This window comes from Erpetoichthys calabaricus, chromosome 6 (genome assembly GCF_900747795.2).
Source record: "Erpetoichthys calabaricus chromosome 6, fErpCal1.3, whole genome shotgun sequence".
Classification (NCBI taxonomy): Eukaryota; Metazoa; Chordata; class Cladistia; order Polypteriformes; family Polypteridae; genus Erpetoichthys; species Erpetoichthys calabaricus.
This window is the reverse complement of record NC_041399.2, coordinates 112,741,145-112,754,469: the sequence shown is the minus strand read 5'-3', so window position 1 is coordinate 112,754,469 and position 13,325 is coordinate 112,741,145. Positions and strand designations below refer to the sequence as shown.

General features: G+C 37.1%; 1 protein-coding gene across 1 annotated transcript in view; it reads right to left on the bottom strand.

Annotated features, from left to right (window-relative positions):
* Positions 1-8,244, bottom strand: part of fastk (Fas-activated serine/threonine kinase) — an 87,171-nt gene extending 78,927 nt beyond the window's left edge. Inside the window, exon 1 of the mRNA XM_028803864.2 lies at positions 7,616-8,244. The gene's annotated coding sequence lies outside the window, so the exon portion shown is untranslated. The remainder of the gene's footprint in view (positions 1-7,615) is intronic.
* Positions 8,245-13,325: the final 5,081 nt, after the last annotated feature.

Here is a 13,325-nt window from a genome sequence, read left to right as displayed (position 1 = left end):
AAATGTGGCACAATAAAAAGAAATCAGGAAATCATCAGAAGATACTCAAAAAACAAACTGGTAGGTAGTCGTTTTATTTCACACAGGCAATGCTATATTTTAATATAATATATTTTCTTCCCTGTGACCCGATGTTAAAATTAGGTCACCATCCCTTTTGCATGCCACAAAAGGTGACTAAAGGAGGTTGGTGCCAGGAAGGGTATGCTGCTCCAAAATTCACTCACATTAGGACAACTGGCCAACCTGGGGAAACCTAGAAAATGACCATTAAACCAGCTTGTAAGATAGAGAGTGTTTGAGGAGTTCTTGCACTTTTTGCTGGAAACTTTATAAAGTCTGAAATGCAGCAGAAATACTAATCCATATATTTCAGAATAGGGGAAAAAACAAACAACATTTCTACAAAGACAAGAAGGGAACTGTTATTTAAGACGTGACTTTCTTTTTAAGGAGAGGGATGCTTTCTTTTTCCAAGAGGAGCAGCAAATGTTAATAGCTGGATAGAGATCTTCCACAGTCTCTGCTGTACGGATGGGTTTGTTTTACTGGTATATATTTCTATTTAGTACTTTCCTAACAGTCACTTTTAATAATTTTGAAATGTTCAGATTTCCTTAAAAGTTATTTTGAATTGCGCTAATATAGCTTGAAGATACATGTATTTTTTTTTTAGTTTTTAGATAAAATTAATTGTGCTTTTTTGCATATGATGATTTTTTTAAAACTTAAAAAGGCATCTATTGATCTATTCTACATTTTAATGCTGTGGAAATACCTGGACAGAAATATGATCATTTTTTATATCAGTAAAAGAAATTAGCTCAAGAAGTCTCTCTGGTAAACAATTTTATTTTTTAATTTATCCAATTTATTGTGATGACCAGGGGCCTCACATATAAACAGTGCATATGCACAAAAATGTTGTGTAAGCTTGTTTCCACGCTCAACTTGCGATGTATAAAACCTAAACTTGGCGTAAAGCCACACACATTTTCTCGCTAGGTAAATGCTTGGCGTACGCAAGTTCTCCGTTCAGTTTTGCAAACTGGCGGCACCCAGCGTCAAAGCAGTGCTTTTCTTCAAGTGTGGTTTCCCTTTCTTTTTTAGATCCACATCCTTGATGGGGCTTTATCATATACACTGAAATTAATCGCATATTATTTATTATTTTAAGGCATCTGATTGTAATTAACCTGAAACAATATATTGGTTGACGGAATGGCCAAACTATTCCAAAATAGGGCGGAGTGGTGGCTCTGAGGCGAAGGATCTGTGCTGGTATCCAGAAGGTTGCCGGTTCGAATCCCCGTCAATGCCAAAAGAGATCCTACTCTGCTGAGCCCTTGAGCAAGACCCTTAACCTGTAATTGCTCCAGGGGCGCTGTACAATGGCTGACCCTGCGCTCTGACCCCAAGGGGTATGCGAAAACTAACAAATTCCTAATACAAGAAATTGTATAAGGTGAAATAAAGAACAAAAAAAAAAAAAATACCATAGCTGCTTTGGCGTTGTTCAACTCAATGCACCACTCAGACTATTTATCCCAATGTATCGGAGTGTGTAATCTGATCAGAAAGACAATTATCGGTATACAGCATCAAGCACATGCTGCATCAGCCATGCTGTCTATTGAACTGCTCTCAAACAGCAAATGCTTCAGAGCATTTCCTGTAGGGGCATCGCGGTTCAGAAGCAATTTCATCCCAAGAACTACAAAGGCACTCAATCTGTTTGTACTTATTAGTACAATTACCTCACTGTAAACTTGCGATACAGTTTTAATATTGCACAACCTGAGCCACTTTATAAAGTGCATATTTACATATGATTATATCATTTTTAAGATGAAATGCAGCAAAATATGTTTATTACATTATACAGATAAAATGTTAACATTTAAATAATCTATATTGTTAATAATTAAACATGTGAGGACACTATGGCGCAGCGCTAGCGACAATCTGGTGCCTCGTTTAGGGATTATTCCTGCCTCACGCTGTGTTCTTGCTGGGGTTGGCGTGACACTGGAAGGATAGATGGATAGAATAATTAAACATGTACTAAGAATATATTTCAATATTCCTTAAAAGTTTTGAAGAATCGGCGTTCTAAGCTTACAGATGGCTTAACATCTATTACAGAGCTGATTGTGTGGCGATTGGTTACTTGGAGAAAGAAAAGGAAGGACAGGAAGTTAGTAGGTTTGAGACAGTACTGTTGCAATAAATTATTTCATTGAAGGTGGCGCACGGCGCAGCAAGCATCTTGCGTGAGGCAGTCTCTGGACAGGGCGCCAGCTCATCACTATCACTACGCCACTGTGTTTCCATGTTTAATAACAAGTTTTAACTCCTATCATCATGAAAATGATATCAAGTATACATCTCAGTATTTTAATTATTCAGAGAGCTGTAATATCACGAATGTAATGGATTCTGTGTCCAGTCAGAGGAATAGAAAGCCCGTTTAAGAAGCACATAGTGATTCACACACAGAGCACATAGAAGAACACCTACAAAACAAAGCATTTAATGTGCTACTTTAGTTACGATGGGATTTGAGAAACTAGTACATTAAACGATTTAAAGATGAAGTTTATGATGTTCTACTTTAATGACAAAATAAACTATGTGATTGAAGTGGAAATTTCGAGACTAAAGTTGACATTTCATGCTTTTTCCCCACTCTGTGCCTATTTTTTTCTCTGTACCCCAATAAGCTTTCATATGACACTCAGATGGTGGGCTACGACTCGCCTTTTCACAACGACTTTGATATCTGACAACTTCTTTTTTTATTTCAGGCACTGTGCAACTTTGTGAACTTGACCTTTTGAGTTTCTCCGACACTTTATGTCACTCGATCAACCTCCTTTTGTTGTTTATACCACTGTTTAAACCAACAAATAGTACGTTTTTTCTTGCATCCACTTGGTATTCGCTGAAATTCTTCTATTTTCCACTGTGCTTTTGCCATTGCCTTTTCATAGAACACTGAACTTAAGGGTTATTTATATTGATTTGCATATTCAAAGAGGCGTAATTCTGGGAGGAGTTTGGGTGGGGCAGCAGGCGCGTGCATTACTTTTCACGCTGACCGGGATTTATGGAGCAAAAGAACGCAGAAGTTGGCGAATGCACAGATTTATGCATCTGGATTTTTTTGCGCGTACACACATTTTCGCTTTTGTCCTTATGCCATGTATTGGTGTGAATCCTACGCACGGAGTTATGCATGAGGCCCCTAGTCTTTGTGGACTTCACACATATTCTCTATGTATGCATTGGTTTTCCTCCTATTTCCAAAACACTTGCCTTTTAAGGTTAATTGGGAACTCTAAATTGTCCTGGTGTGAGCAAGTGTGGGGGTGTACAAAAGTGTGTCCTACAACCGGTAAACTCCCATCCAAGTTGGTCTTTCTCCTTGCGCTCAGTGCTTCCGCAACAGACACAGGTTTCTTGCATACCCAAGATGGATATACATATTGAAAACCATTCACTAAATGATGTCCTATACAGACTGACAAATCCTGATGAATTTCGTTGAGCACAATTACGAAGATGTCTATCTTATCAAAAATGAAATGATTATGTCAAAACATTCACTTTTGCATGTCAAATATATTTTTTAACTCACTAAGACTAGGCTGAAGCAGAAAAGCATAAACGTTTTAGACTACTAAATTAAAATCTTTGAAAATGAACACTTGTAAACGTAGGAATATAATAATATGCTATGTGTCGGAAACAATATCTAATGGCTGACACAGATTTTGGAAGCAGTTACTCACTTCGTATTATATACTGTGTAGGTATTATTAAACATAGTGTAACTCATGTTCCATTTAACTTTACATATTTTAAAATATGAGATTCTTTCAGCCTTAAAACTGCCTAGCACCTGCATTCTCTGGCACATACCCTGCTCTTAATAAGAAAAAGAAGAATATGCACACATATTTTCATTTACTGGTGGCACAGTGGCATTGTGGTTAGTACAAATTCCTTACATATCCCTAAGGATATGCCATTTAGACTGATTAGGATTATAAATTGGCCCTATGTAAGTGTGGATGAATGCAGGAATGGGCCTGGCAGACTGGTGAAAGCAGCAAGATAGGCTGTAGGCCTCTGCATTGAGCAGAGCAGAAAGAGAGATATATAGATATACATAAGTGAGAGCTACCAAGTTATCAATTTCTAACAGAATACTAAAATGTAAATTTGATTAAAACAACACCAATAACAAGCAAATGAAAATAACAAATGAATTTAGTAATACTGCTGCAATTAAAAATATGCAAAGCCAGGGTAAATGTAACAAAATTGAAAATAGAACGAATAGTACAACTTCAGTTACGGGATTTAGGCACTTTTCATAAAGCTTTAAGCAGAAAGAATTTATTTCCTGGTCTTTAAAATAACTAAGTCTTTAGAAGCAGAAGGATGGATGGATAGTCTTACAACTGCAAGAATATGATACGGTACATATCTATAAATAGTGCTTTAAGTTCTGGGTACCTAAACTGGCTACTTGTTTAAACATAAAAAGGTTATTTTCAGGGTTTCATTTCATATTTTCATCAGAAACACCACACTACAGAGAAAGATTCTCATAAATAACCTAACACACCTTCTGTTTTTATTTACCTCCTCCTGGACAGATATTGCTGACTTTCTATAGCCTGAAAAAAAAGAAAAAATAAAACTGCATTTTTTGATGCTGTTCAAACCGGCTGCGACTGCTTGCCTGTAAATTCCCTAGCCATCAGAAATAAAAAATTGCTAGCATTATTACAAAGTTTTCATGTCATCTTAACCGCTGCAGAAATACAATGCAATACACACCTGCCACCCCTTTTTTCAGTGTAGTTCACAGATTGCAAGACACTGCACCAGAAGATAATCCCTTAAATCTGGCATCATTCTATAAAAATTTACCCTACTCTATCCACAGGAAATAAAATCTATATTATTTCACGGGCTGTATTTAAAACATTTTAAACATTTAAATGTTCTTAATAGAAGTGTTTTCTAAATTAGAAAGCAGGACTATAAATACTGGCAGACAAACAATATACCAGTCCTCAAAGTTAAGGGAATCTGTCTCAGTCTTCAACAGAGAATTATATATGTTGATCAAGTCCAGGTTTTCAAAACTGTCAAAGACAAATTAATAAATCGCAAAATTTTCAACCCAAACTGCACTAGAAGACACTAAAGGAAAATAAGGGGAAATGTATTCAAAGATGGTAGTGGGAATCTGCAATTGGATTCACATTGCTGCACAAGACAATATGTTCTCACTATATAAAAAGAGAATAGATTTTTTTTTTTTTTTTTTAAATAGGAAAACTGGAAAACCTTTTAAATAAATCATTACAATATGACATTTTTTGTATAGCACTCTTCACCTATTGCATGAACACAGTGCTGTGAACAATTCTCAGTTAAAATACAAGTACACATTATACTAATTAATAAATATAGAACTGGTACACATATAAATACAGATTTGTTAAAAACATACAAAGAACAACGTAGAAACTGATTAAACATAAAAGGAAACCATTAATTAACTGGAGATTAAAATCATAACAGAGAAAGTCAAAAATAAAGTCACAATCCTGGAGATCTCGGCCAACTGCCTGCCTACCCGCTCCTGGGATTCTATAGAAGTCTGTACTAGCTGTCGAACTTGAATTACTAATTTCTAACTACTAACAAACTGCACATAACACACACCCAGATCACCCATCAATCAGTAAATGTCCAGGTCTTTTGGAACATCACAGTAAAACTGACTGGGAATTTCAGAGAACATGTCAGCGAAATAGTAGCAGTAACTGGGCTAGGAGTTTTTGTTAATGCATGTACAGTTATGAATATGTCATATTTAATGTTGCTTCACCACTGATCTATATTTGTAATTTGTTTACTAAATTAAAATAATAATCCAATCACTTAGACAGCCTTCTTCTAACTCTAGGTACTGAATGTGGCAACACATACCATATTTGAGAAGCAAAAGACAAAAGATGAAATAGAACAATGTGAAATGACAGTAATTGTGGAAGCATGCAGCAAACAGAATTTAAGCCCCAGGCTCAGCTCTCAGACAAAGCTGGTCTGTAGGTATGGCACTGGATTTCTGAAACAATCAGTAGTACTAAGTATATTCTTTTGGGTCTCCATTTCCACCCCTAACAAAAACACATACCTGTCGAATGACAGTTAAAATTAATAGGCTACAATAATGCAGTTTTAGTTACATGCACATTATAGTAAATTATGGTTACAGTTTACTGAAAAAGACTTTTTTATCCAAAACATTTAAAAATGTGATGAATACAAAAAAAAAGGATTATGAGGAAAGACTTCTTCATGTTAAGCAAAATGAGATTAACCTGCAACATAACCCAAAAGCTGAAAAGAATACCAAGGACCTGTGATTAAAAAAATGGAGATGAGAAAACAAGGACAGAGTACTAATATGTTTTAGGGATACTTTACATATAAATGTTAAGATGTATTTCTTGTACATTCATGGAACAAACTGCCAGTTATTGCATTTGAGATGTGAGTCATGCTTTGTGGATCTTTCTGTAACGGTGGATGTGCCACGTTAGTTCAGATAACTTGCTCTCAATAAAACTTTTTCCAGAGATTTTGGTATTCAAAATACTCATTATTTGTGCAACAAAAAGTGACATTTAATACTAGTAACAATATCTGTACGTAATCTAGACAAGTAATGTGTAATACAGTGTATAATTTCCCAAGACATTAGAATATACTTGTACATTATCCTACAAGTAACATTTACTTTACATAGTGCCAATGATTACCATTTCGTTTTTACAAAAATGCATTTTTATCATCTAGGGACCAGTGTGTTACATTTTCTTCAAACGTTAAATACTACATTTAAGGCTTGGTAATTTGCTGGAAATATCTTAAGCATGGTCCTGAGGCACCTTGCACTGTTGAGAGCAAATAGTTACTGTCGGCTATCGCCATATTACCTGGCGATATTTCATGATTCACACTCCAGTGTTGTGCGATTACTTTGAAATGTAAAAATCCTAATTAATAATGATATATGCCTCATGTTTGAATGTTTAATAACAATTGTAAAGCTGAGAAACATTGATAACCATTACTTAAAAACAAGATAAAAAAAATCCGCTCCAAGGCAATACGTTAACTTACACGTTAATAGTATGCAAATAAACTGACAGCACACGAGATAAGGAGAACAAAAAATGTACGATAAAACAGAAATGTATTCACACGAGATTCGAAGAAAAATAATAAAATAAGACATTACTAGTATTTTGAAAAACACGATTATTTGCCTTATTCAATAATCACGGCGTACAGAGATCTACCTCGAAGACACGACGCAGAATAAAATAGTCAAGCAGACGGGTTGCTTGCTTTGCACGCCCCCAAACCCGCGTGGACTTGTTTTCCGGACTTTCCTGTAACTGATCAGTTTCTTACTAGATCCTTCTTGTCACTTAAAGACAGCGTAACAAAGTCGTTTAAGTTTCAATTGAAAACATTTAAAAGTACATCACGGATCAGCTGGCGATTCACGTGCACTTACATGTTTATCTTGCAAGTCTTCCAGAAGTCTTCTTTGCCTTGTTAGTCCATGTTCCAGTAGCGTGCACCCTTAGTCAATGAAGTAACTGAAGGTGCGGTATAAGAACCACCGCCACCACATGCAGACTTTAAAAGGTAGATAACGCGCTTTAAACGCCGTCAACACCCCTTTTCTGTCCTCTCGTCCGATCTCGAAGCAATAAGTGATCTTGGCAATGGAGACCCTCCTAGTCCCCAGCAATAATAATGAACAACAAATGAAATATCCAAGAGTATAAGGCACTGTCACAAATGAGAAGAGTCCAGAAGATTCAAACCTACCCCCCGGGTCTGGATCCGGATCCCGATCCCCAATTAAAGTATGCTGCTGGAACATCCGCCTATCCAGAGATAAAGAACGAGATCTACATAGTCTTTTTGTTCCAGTTAACTACTTCAATCGATCCCCCTACATTCCTACTCACTTTGGAATTAAAAGTCGGTTTCTCTGTGCCCTCTAAAACACTGGTATCGGTATCGGTTTCTCTCCCCCTCCCCCACTCTCAATCCTTCGCCGTTGCCCGGGTCTCCGCCATCTTCCCGACAACCACCTCGCGCCAGAAGATCCCACCTCCTCGTGCGAGCCTCCCTGTTTGTAGCCAATCGACTATTGCCCTTTTTCTCCCCTTTAGCCAATTCAGTTTAAATGTACGTAACTCAACAGGAAGCACGGAGCGCGAATGTTGTCTGTGATTGGACGGAATACAGCCAGACTCGTCCAATGAACACAGGGCGACGCAGCCTCTAAAGAGTAATAACAGGAAGGTGAAAACCAATCAGATACAAATAACCCGGAACTTTTACTGCAAACATGTGCAAAGTACAAGACGTGGGCGTATGTTGACACAGCTAGCCAATCGTTTGGAGGCGCGGTGAGTTTAATGTTTTGCAGTGTAAATTAATAATGAGGCTTTTATAAAACGAAAAGGACTACTGCATGACTAACCGTTTAAATAAAATTATAAATGTTTGAGCGTTATCTTATTTCTACGTTTTTTCCTCTTCACCACCTTTTCTCATCAGAATTGTCGAATTTTTGTAAATGTAGCAGTCTGTAAATGATGTTACAAAGTTCGGTGTAATACGTAAAGTTAAAGTATCAGCGGCAAAGCTATTGCTGAATAAAATGTGGGGTCTGTTCCAGAAAGCATGATTAGTGTGAAATACAGTTGAAGTAAGCCAGGATTCCCTGAAATCTGGCCAATTACGTTCCGGAATTCCTGGATTTAGCCAAACCTAGTGTTCCTGGATTGGGTTAAACCAGAATTCCGTGATCCGTGAGGCCAAGAGGCGGATAATTTGGTAATCCTGCTTTCTGGAACGGGTCCACGATGTGCTTGTTCCAGAAAGAAAGGCTTAACGAAATCCAGCTCGGTTACCGGAGCAACCGTTGGTCTGTGCAGGTTTAATTTAAGAGAATAACGCTCTGATGCCGCAATAATTAAGTAGCAGAGCATCCAATCATAACAGCAAAGGTCGTAAATGGCCTATTCAGTTTTGCTGATCTCCGATGCACCATGTAAAAAGCCGATGAAATGTTGAAAATGTCATTCCCCGTCTTGAACAAATAATCGACACACAGTCACAACTTCTTCGCCAAATTATGTACAGGGAAACATAATCAGACATTCTAGCAAACCCAGGGAAGCGTCAGCATGAATGTTTATCGCTTTGCATCCGTGACGTGTTCAGTGTCCCACATCGTGGTTTTGAGCTGACATCGGTGAATATCATTGACTTTTTTTTTTTTGGCCAACGGTGGCTTATCAGAGAGAGTGATCACATTTGTTGCGTCGAGATGACTTTACAATGGCTTTAACTAATAGCATTCGCAGTTGTTTTTTTGCAGTTCTATACTCTTCAAAAGTGGCAAGGGCACTGTACTAACCTTTAACAATATTTGTTATGGACAATCCGAATTCACTCACTCATCGGGTTTTCTAAGGAATGGCGCCGTGAATGATGCCACAGCACTGTTAAGCAAACTGACTTTTTATGCATTAAATGTAAACACAAGCATCTGTGTGAAAATCATCTTTACGAGTACCAGACACTAGCATCTCTGTAATGAGTGCTTCTGTTTTACTGGCATATCCTCAATTATTTCTATTTTTTTATACGTTGGGGGGGGGGGGGGGGGGGGGCAATATGGACTATTATAAAATAATAATGGGCTTTCCCTTAAAGACAGGGTGAGAAGCTCAGTCATCCGGGAGGGGCTCAGAGTAGAGTCGCTGCTCCTCCGCATCGAGAGGAGTCAGATGAGGTGGCTTGGGCATCTGTTCAGGATGCCTCCTGGACGCCTCCCTGGTGAGGTGTTCCGGGCACGTCTAACTGGGAGGAGGCCCCGGGGAAGACCCAGGACACGCTGGAGGGACTATGTCTCTCGGCTGGCCTGGGAACGCCTTGGGATTCTCCCGGAAGAGCATTAGAAGAAGTGGCCGGGGAGAGGGAAGTCTGGGCATCTCTGCTCAAGCTGCTGCCCCCGCGACCCGACCTCGGATAAGCGGAAGAGGATGGATGGATAAAATAATAAAAAGGTCGAATGCATGTAATTATTAAGGTTTAAAATTGATTGTAATATATGTAACTTTTATTATTTTACAGTGCGCATGAAAATCTTTTCCTGACCGACATCAAAAATGAATGTGGGCTTTCTTTCTAATTCTTCTTTATGCTGGTGGTTTAAAATCTCAACGTCAGTGACTCTTAACCTTTTTTGAGTCATGGACCCTTTTAAGAATTTAATGAAAGCTATGATTCCCCTTCCCCAGAAATATTCACATAAACACAATTTTGAATGCAATAAATATAATGTACTTTATCGAGATTTGATTGTCTCATACATATGACATAAAGTCTTATTAAACTTTAAAGTAAACAATCTTAAAAAAAAATTCCTTTTGTATGCAAAAAGTAATGGCCACTCATTATAATTATGAAATACAATCCTTGTGCAAATTAAAACAGATCTACTAGTGCTACGTTTTCTACTACCATTAAATCATCAGTATAGGGCTGTATGGGGAATATAAATGTTAATTTTTATCTGATTCACACGGACCTCAGGTTAAGAACCCCTGCTCTACGTAATACGAGGAAAAGAGCACACCAGTGTCCATCCTAGAAGGTCTTAATAAAGTGTGGCATTTTTTTTCTCATACTTCACTATGAACATTTCTGCACTGCTTAGAGGTTTACTGACTTAGAATTGGTATTTTTTATAACTGATGATTTTAACATTACCGATCACCCTTCATTAAAATTATTTTGTCTTTCACTGACAAAAATATGCAATGGGAGACGAATGGCGTAATGATTTAGATGTTCTCGATAAACGGTATAGCTTTTAATGTTCCAACAGTTTGTAAAAATTGATGTAAATGATGCTGAAACTAAGAATGCAGCAACATTAGATGTGTTAAAAATCCTGTAACAAAAAAGTGGTAACGAATAAGTGATTTAAATATCGTTTATTTTCAATCAGTGGTATGGGTTATAATGTTTTACTTTTTTGTAATGATTTATAAGATTAATTTAGACAAGAAATCGGCAACATTAAATTAAAAAAATCATCGGAACTTTTCTCCGAAATCTTTGTTTCTCGTCGATCGTAAATTTCATGCACTCCCAATCTATAACACCACGTCATCATTCATCTTTATCTTTGTAACGAACCCGGTGGCTTGCGCTGGTCCTGTTTAGTGGAACCGATTTAAGCGAGTCTTATCCCGCTAAGCGCGCTTCGTGGAGTGCCCCCAAAGACAATTAGTGCAAACGTGTTTGTAATTTTACTTAAAATATTTATTTTACCAATGTTCGACGTAAAAACATTTTATGACAAACCGAGACATCGACTCAAGTTTTTTGTCCCCGGATTGACAACGTTAAGGCTGGGGATCAACACCTTGCTGGATGCGGGCGCTTAACGGATGATGTAGGTTACATGTATTTTTATTTATTAACCGGCAAGACATTTCTTCACTGTTTTATTCTAGATTTTCAAATTCAGCATATGCACGTATTGCTCAGCACTTCACTGTGGGAGTCAATTTGCTACAGGCCTTGGTTCTCGTATTAAGCCTCAAAGTGGAATATCTTGACTGTTGTCAAGACTCTGCACGAATTGTGTATCATTGCTTTAAAAATAACACAGATCACATTTAGTTTGTAAAACAAAGGAAATATCGCCACCTTGTGACCAATATGATACATGTACATATTCGCCTAATTCGATACTTAACTGTTTTAACGCCTCTGTATCAATTTGAACACTTTTTTCTGTTCACGAATTTGTGTGCCACCTTTTTATAAATACTGCTTGTTTGGCACCTTCAACAGATTGTAATATACTATTTTTGTTTAAGTTGTATTTTTGATTATCTGGTAGCATGTGTTTACCAGAGTAAAATGAATCTATTAATCAATTTTCATGTATAAATTTCAAAATATACATCCCTGTATCAGTACATAAGTATTCTTATGTATCTAAGAGGCTGTAGAAAGCCTTCTATATCAATTTCAAGTTTAATGTGCCATCCCATCCACTGCAGAGTATACTCATTTTCCACAGCCTTAGGGGAGCTGTAGAATTGTGTGTCTCTACTCTGCTGCTTACAAAATGAACACAATGACTGCTGTTAAAAGTTGCTAATGTAATTTTGTTATGTATTCAAGGTAAATAAACCATGTGAGCATTGATCTGATTGGAAAACTGTCCAAAACAAAGACACTGAATATATATGCACAATAATTGATTATGACAGCAAGTGGGCCGAAGAAACTTCCCCAGCAGTTGTTTTTTTTTTTTTTTCTTTTTAAAGGGAAATGCTAAGTGTATAGAAAAAAAAAATATAAATTTGGAGCATCTTAAAAAATTTTAACACACCAAGGAAGAGAGTCGTCAATATGAATTTATTTATGGAGCACATTTAAAACAACATCAGTGATATTGTAGCTAAAGTGCTTTAAAATATACAATAAACATAAATAAATTAAACACAATAAAACATAGTATAAACCAGCAGTAAATTAAAACAAACACACAAATGTCTATGAGTAAGGAACCATCAGTATCACTGAAGGTTGTAGAAAGCTAGAGAACAGAAATGTCTTTAATCTCATTTTAAACCATTCAATTGAAGGAGACTCCTTAATGTAATTAGGTAAAGAATTCCACAGATGAGATGGTGCAGCTGCAAAAGCCATGTCCCCCTTAGTTTTGCACTTAATGTGAGGGACAACTAGAGACAACTGACTCGTAAATCTAATCTCTCTGGACGGCTGGTGTATAACACACAATTCAGATAAATAAGTGGGCACATATGCATGTAGTGATTTAAAAACCAATAGTAAAATCAATTCAGAAACTAACAGGTAGCCATTGTAAAGAGGCTTAAATTGGAGAAACAGAATCAGACTTTCTTGCCCTGACCAAAAAACGTGCAGCAGTATTGTGGACCAACTGCAACCTGAATATCCGGGATATGCTGATCCCAGAATACTCTACAACGAGTTGCAGTAATCAAGCTGAGAAAACATGAAAGCATGAGTAACTTTGTCAATATCCCTAGTAGATAAAAAAAAAGGCTTAACCTTGGCTAAAAGTCAGAGCAAAAAAAGCAACTCTTGACCACAGAATTTATCTGTTTTTCAAAAGCAAGGTTACCATC